A 6,854-nucleotide genomic window follows, 5' to 3' on the forward strand; every position below is an offset into this window, starting at 1 on the left:
CTGCCTAGTTCAAGCTCTGTGGGCCCACCTCACTAAACCCAGAATAGGCTGGTGCTGCTGGATACTTTTCTCATGAGCTCGGACAAAGGGAGTGAAGATGCCCTGCTTGCTAAACAGTGAACACACACTCTTTCTCCTCCTCCCTCCTCCTCCTTGTAAAGCAGATTAATTAAAAGCGCTCTCTCTCCTCTCTTATCAGTGTGAGTAAGGCACTTACAGTAAGCCCCCAGGGGAGCCTCTCTTGTCAGGGTGGGCAGGCGGGGGGGAGCCTCCAGGAGAGATGCTAATTTCATCCACTGGAGATCTTCTTCCCCGGGAATTACTGCTGCTGTTAGCACCTCTGCCTGTCTCGGTCTTTGTACATTATGATATGTATCTCCATCATTTGTGTCTTGTTCTATCATCTCTGCCATTCATTGCAGTTATGTCACTTGGTCTAGTCTTCACAAAGGTATTCTTGTCTCAGGTTACGGCCCTTCATATCAGCACAACCCCATAAGAAGCTGGCTCTGGACCAGGTAAGATGATACACCTGCTTCTGTCTCTTACACCCTACACTCACAACACACAAAACAGACTATACCTTTCTGTCACTACCCATGGTTTTCTGACTGATTGCTGTGGACAACATCACTGACTTAACCAAGCCTCTAGTCTCCCATGAACCAGATGGGGGGGGAGTGATTCTTCAGCAGCAGTCTCACTAATGGGAGAGGAATGTGGCCGTGTCCCGCTGGGTTGTTCACATGCACTCAGGCGGTGTGGGCTGGAACATACAGGAGGGAGCCTCTCTCTCACCCACCCTTCATCCCTCTGCTGCTGTGTCCCGCTCTGTTCCCTTTCCATCTTTCTCTCATGTGGTTTTGGCAGCCATTAATGGAATCTCCCAGTGCAGGCTACAGCAACCAGGAAGAAACATTGCCACGAGCGGCCGGGTCAACAAGGCTTGTTACTAAGCAACCCTTCACCACCCCCTGGGAACTGGTATCAAATGGCTTCTCTGATTGGTTGGAGCCGGGTTTGCTTGGAATTCATGTTATGTAATGTTGTCTTTCATGCCTGCAAGGAGCACGGGAGAGAGAGAAAGGAGATGTGTGCTTTGCTGTTGCCTGGCAGTTTTTCTGTTTCTCTCTTTGTATTACCTAAACAAATGTCCTAGGAGTAAACTGCGTGTTGAGTTACCCGGCACTGCTTTCGCCTGACAGTCTTGGCAATAAATGCCTGTTTAAACGTCAAGCTCAGAGAAGCTGGCAGGCTCCTGTGAGAAACCTCTTGGCAATAGAATAGAGACTAGCCTCATTTCACTGTTCCAGGCTTTTAAAGCTGAGAGACCAATCCAGTTCATCCAGCCCTTCCCCCAGTGTAAGCTATGGTAGAGAACCACTGACTCCATCACACTGTTATGACTGACCTGATTCCACCAAGGCCACCCAGTTCTCTCACCTTTAAAACTGTATGGGGCCAAAATAGTTTCATCGGTTTGTCTTCTCGTTATCTCCCAAGGGGCTTTCAAGACTTCCTGCCTCTCCCATAGCTCCTCCCCAACAGTCACAGACCCTTCCTCCCATACAGTGGCCAGCCACCTACTAATTAGTCTTCAGAATAATTTATGTATTTATTTATTTTCCCCTCATTTTCATAATTAACGAGTCTTCCAGCTCCTATTATAAAAATACATTTTCATCACTGGGAGGCTGGGCTCAGCAGAGTGTCCATTGAGGGGAGGGGTGGGATGGTAGAAACAGCTCAGCAGGAGCTCAGACATGCTGAAGCAGAGGGAGCCTAAATGTCTCTTCATCACACTGTGGATTCCCCCACCTGCCTCACCCATAGCCACCTGCAGTAGGGCTGGGATGGGGGATCAGGCTAGCCATAACCTCTGTATTGAGGCCCAGGTTGCAGATAGCGTGCAGAATCAGGTTACCAAGTCGGAACTGACTTGGTCGATTCTTCCTAATTGTTTCCTCAGATAGCCAACCCCCTGCCGGCGATCTCTGAGGCGGCGCCCCACACTGTGCTGATAGAGAGTGGGCCTGTGGTCTATGATGATGTGGGAGATGAGGAGGATGAGGAAGAGCCCTGCAGCTGTTGGGAGGCAACGGTCAGTAAGAAACTTCAAACTGGCCTGGTAGCCAGGCTCCTCTAGCATTAGTTGTCATGCCATGTTGTCTGGCTACCAGACTGTCTACAAATATTTGAAAACATGTATTTTGAGAGCAGTTGAGTAATCAATTTGTCTTCTTTTACTCCAGAGTATGGATGTGATGACGATGATGGATTCTAGCACTACTGGGTCTGGCCTGTTTCTCTGGACTGTCATGCCACTGTATCAGCCCTCCGACCCCTGTCCACAGACTTACACATGACACATGACTTGTATGCTCTCAGGGAGGTTGGAGGTGATGACGAGGGTCCGTTTCTCCTCAGGATATCTCCTTTAACTAGGAAAGAGGTTGTGGGTAGTATTGTGCTGGATCTAACAAAGAGACATTATGGTTAGTCTATCTTCCTTCCTACATTTCACAGGTCACTCAAGTATATGTCCCCCCTCTATCATGGCCAATTATGTCTCTGTATTCTTCACATGAAAGTACACTACCTAATGGTGAGATGTGTTGGGAACAATTGTCTCTCCCAGCTAATATGAGAACGGGTATTAGTCCAATCAGTATTACAATCACAGCTACTTAAGAACAAATCATGAAAAATCTGTATGGGAGTTTACTTCTCGAAAACAAAATATTGCATTAATGTTGCCTTGAATATGCCAAACCATATGGCGTATGTTTTTCAGTTGAACTGGTAGCATTTTTTATTGATTTTTCAACGCTGTTTTTTCTTGCATTATGTGGTCTGATTTCTCATGACATTCTTTATGGAGAAATATTCTACTAAATGTTTTGAAGGGATCAGGAAGTGTTAATCATTTGTACGTAGAACTGGCAAATATCTGAATTATTGTTGATGATGAACAAAGCAATCTTATGCATTCCTAATTAATGACATAATTGTGTTCTGGGTTTATTTTGTAAATGAGCTTTTATGGTTATATATTTTTAAATGTTGATTGGGAGGATTAATGGTGATTTGTTCAATATGTTCTTGATGTACAACTGTATTTAATGAGGTGAGGAAATTGCTAATTTTCCCAGCCCTCTCTCTCCTTTTTGCTGCTACTGTACGTGTGTGAAAGTGTTGCCTCAGTAAATCTCCTACCAACAGGACACCTATGTTCTTGTTCTCTTTTTCTTTCTGACATCTTGGCTAGTATTATCTTTGATCTTGGGTTGACATTAGTGTCAGAACAGCCTTTAGTCACAGTCTGGTTTAGTCATACAATACTTTTATTATAGGAAAACAATCACATAAACTGAGGTAAATATTAGAGTAGCCTAGCTGCTGGCTAAAAGCCATCAACTGAGCATCTCCAATTGGATAAAGCAAGGTTTAGAAAAGGTAATGTGGAGAAGCATTAAGCTCGAATGACCCACTTGTGTCTTTAATATACTTTTTTTCTATGTGCTTTTATGGTGGTATAGGTTATCAAGGCTATCAGATATCACTCTTGGCGAAAGTGTGTGTGGATTTAACTCTATGGAGAGGTCTGTGTCGCCTCTCCCCCACACAGGGAACCGGACACTGAGAGGGTCTGTATCTGGGCAGGCATTTTGGAACATTACCACACCTCACCTCAGTCACATCATCCTCTTCTCACTTCATTACCAGGGGAACCCAACCTCTCACTCAGGTGGGGGATTTGCAGCACCATTGTGTAAAGAGATCAAATTCTACTCCTTCAAAGCCTGTAGTGCAGGCTATTTCTCTGCTGCTTGCAGTTGAATTTTATGTCATCTGGTATACTGTTTTTATGGTTTTATATGCTCTTTAAAATGGCCACCATGTAAAGTTGTCGTTGTTGGGGTTAATATCACTCCCTTCTTGTAATCTAAATCTTCATCTTTTACACAAAACTTTGACAATGATATTTACAGGTAAAGAATTTCTACATGTATTATTCTTTCAGTTTGGTAACTCCACTCACCTTTTACTGTCTGTTGAAGGAAACCGTTGTTGGTTATGCAGTTTTGTGGTGTACTGTGACCTTACTGCTCTTTCACAGTGCTACCAGAGGCGTAGAGGCCCTGTGGATTCATTCTTCAACATGTTTTTATGCTAGTTTACTAAAATGCAATTTTTCTAATGCCGATGAGACTTTTGGAGAGGGCCTCTGGCAGTGCTGTGAGGTAGATTCAAGAGAGGTGAAGAGAGAAGGCCCATTCCTCCTCTTCCTCCCCCTCTCTGTTTCCAGCTCTCCCCACTCATACCCCAGGCAGATGAACACACATGAAGGCAGCAGCAGCCTTAGCATGACCCCCCCCTCCCCTCTCTCTGACAGCTGCAGTTTAGCAAGCGGCGTTAACTCCACCTCAGGGCAGCAGAGCTCAAAGGCACCTTGCTGGGCCCGGCCCTGGCTGCTCGGACTCTGCTGCTGCTGCTCTGCCAGAATCATTTCCCTAATAATCCCACCTGCCTTAAACTCCCTCCACTCCATTCTGCCTTTTCCTGCATCAGCACTTTGATTCCCCCTCCTGGCTCCCTCACCCCAATTATTTCCTAGGACCTTAGCTTAAAGGGATTCCTTCACCCTCTCTTTGTAACCTCATTCTACACCAACTTCCCTGCTGTAGGCTGTTCTGTCCGGTGTGGAATGTGGGTGTATTCTGTTCCTCTGAATAGCCATTATAGGCATTGTCGTCGGAGATGATGGAGATTTTCATAGACTGATGCTGTCATCTTCATACAGGTATGACTGTGACATATTGGATGAGAGTGATCTGTGAAGGACATGAAAGTGTTAAGAGTAGCCTTACATTACAATAATGAGTTTAACATCCAAAGTTATGTTTTATTTATGTAACAGATATAGGTCTTGATTCACTTCTGTAATAATAGTGGAGAGAGAAACACTGCTAGGCACCCGGCCGAGCTTGGCTTTGGGAAGGATAGCAAAGAGTCCAAGCAACAGCGAGAGCTTCTGTCGTCCTCTAATTCACAAACATAAATCCTCCAACTTTTGGCCTCATGCTCGTCTCTGTAAACAGCATGTGGAGGAGGAGGGCTAAATAGTTTCTCTGCGGCTACAGATGAGTTTGACTTCAGCTGTGGGCTCAGTTTTGATGTATGGTCCTATCTCTGTAATTGAATTCATCAAGGGATTACTGTACCTCATCTGTGGCGACAACTCCAATGGTAGCCCCTTGCTAACACACACACACCAAACTCGTCCGTCAGATACCCCCACACTCACATTTACTGCAGCTATTGAGAGAAATTAGATCTACCAGACCCCCAGCTTTGTGAGTACATGTGTATGTGCGTGTGTACCTGTCTGTACCAACCTACCGCCCCTCATCTGATCTGTGAGCCCACTAATGCTTCCTCTGCCCTCCCCCTGAGTGCACCCACACAAATGGGTCTCAGTGTGGGGTCAGAGCCTGGTGCCCTGAGCCTTATCAACACCCAGAGCTCCAGTGTTGTGTTGTGTTCCAGCTAGCCCAGTAGCTTTATAATCCTCTCCAGCCAGATTGAATTATGTAGCGCAGGTGGAAGACACTGTTTAATTACAGGGTTAGGGCCCTGCACAAACCCACCTGTGAGAGCAGAGGGATAGGAGGAGAGAGAAAGAGGCTGAGACAGATTGAAAGAGGGGTAGACAAAGAAGGGGTGAGGGAACTGACTGGAGCACAGGTTGAACACCTGGCTCTTGATTAGAGGGTTGGAACAGAGGGGGACAGGGATGATTCTGATTAAACAGACCATGTGGGCTCTGTTCTCTTTCTATAAGGGATTCATCTATCTGGCGCTCGTGGGGGTGGGGGTTAGAATGGTCGGAGGGGGTCTATACAACCATCTCCAGATGTAGTGTTAGCCTTTAGCTCATAGACAAGGTATCTTGGAGCATCCCCAATTATATACTGTGTGCAGTGTTATCTTAGAGAGTCCCAGACACTGGTACATGGGCAGGTGTTCACTGTGGATCATTCAGCAGGGTTTGGCTCATGAGACTGTAGTGTGAGGGCTAGAGATAGGCCGACCTCCGTACAGCTGCCAGACTCATTCCCCCTCTCCTCTCCTTCCGTCTCCCCTCCTCTCTCCATGCAGGCCAGGCGAGGCTTCATCAGGGTGCCCTTGGGAACCAAGCCTGGAAACCTCCAGCCTCATGCAGCTGTGTGTCCACAAGCTCTAATACACACACACATACACACACATTGTTTGGCGGATCTGGGCTGAGAGCCACCCAGACAGGCAGGGCCTGGGAGAGGAGATGAGCTGAGAGACCGGTTCTCTCCCAGGTCCCATACAACAGGTTCTCCTCCTCATCCTCTTCATCACAGCTGCATCCAGACTCCTTTGGACACACGCCGCCCGTCCCCCAGACACCCACAGCAGATAAATAATTTATCCCAGACCAGGCGGTGAACCACAACAATCTCACGTTTGTATGACTGTACACACAGAACATTATAATACAAAAAGCATTCACTGACTTGGTGTATGAATGGATCCTTACAACCTTCTTTTCCCTGTCTTTGGTGCGGCGTTTAGTTTTTCCAGTCTGGATGGCTACAAGGATAACATGTCACTTCATATCTCCATGTTGTTCAGTTACTTTGACATCCAGTGATGATCTCAGTTCCCTAGATAATTTATTGTCATCTGGGCCACCTGTTATGTACCTGAAGTACTGGGATTTGTCCTCTGGCTTGGGGCCTACAGGCACCGAGTGAGAAAGTGGACAGCAGCCAGCCAGATGTGGTCTTTTCTTCTCTGCCAGCTCTGCTCTGCCTTGGCTG

At 46.5% G+C, this 6,854-nt stretch overlaps 1 long non-coding RNA gene across 1 annotated transcript; it reads left to right on the forward strand.

Annotated features, from left to right (window-relative positions):
• Positions 1-351: 351 nt before the first annotated feature.
• Positions 352-2,545, forward strand: LOC112261693. The gene is made up of 3 exons (XR_002955189.2): positions 352-518; positions 1,970-2,101; positions 2,253-2,545. It is a non-coding gene; the product is annotated as an uncharacterized LOC112261693 (long non-coding RNA).
• Positions 2,546-6,854: the final 4,309 nt, after the last annotated feature.

This window comes from Oncorhynchus tshawytscha, linkage group LG11, assembly GCF_018296145.1.
Source record: "Oncorhynchus tshawytscha isolate Ot180627B linkage group LG11, Otsh_v2.0, whole genome shotgun sequence".
Taxonomy (NCBI): Eukaryota; Metazoa; Chordata; class Actinopteri; order Salmoniformes; family Salmonidae; genus Oncorhynchus; species Oncorhynchus tshawytscha.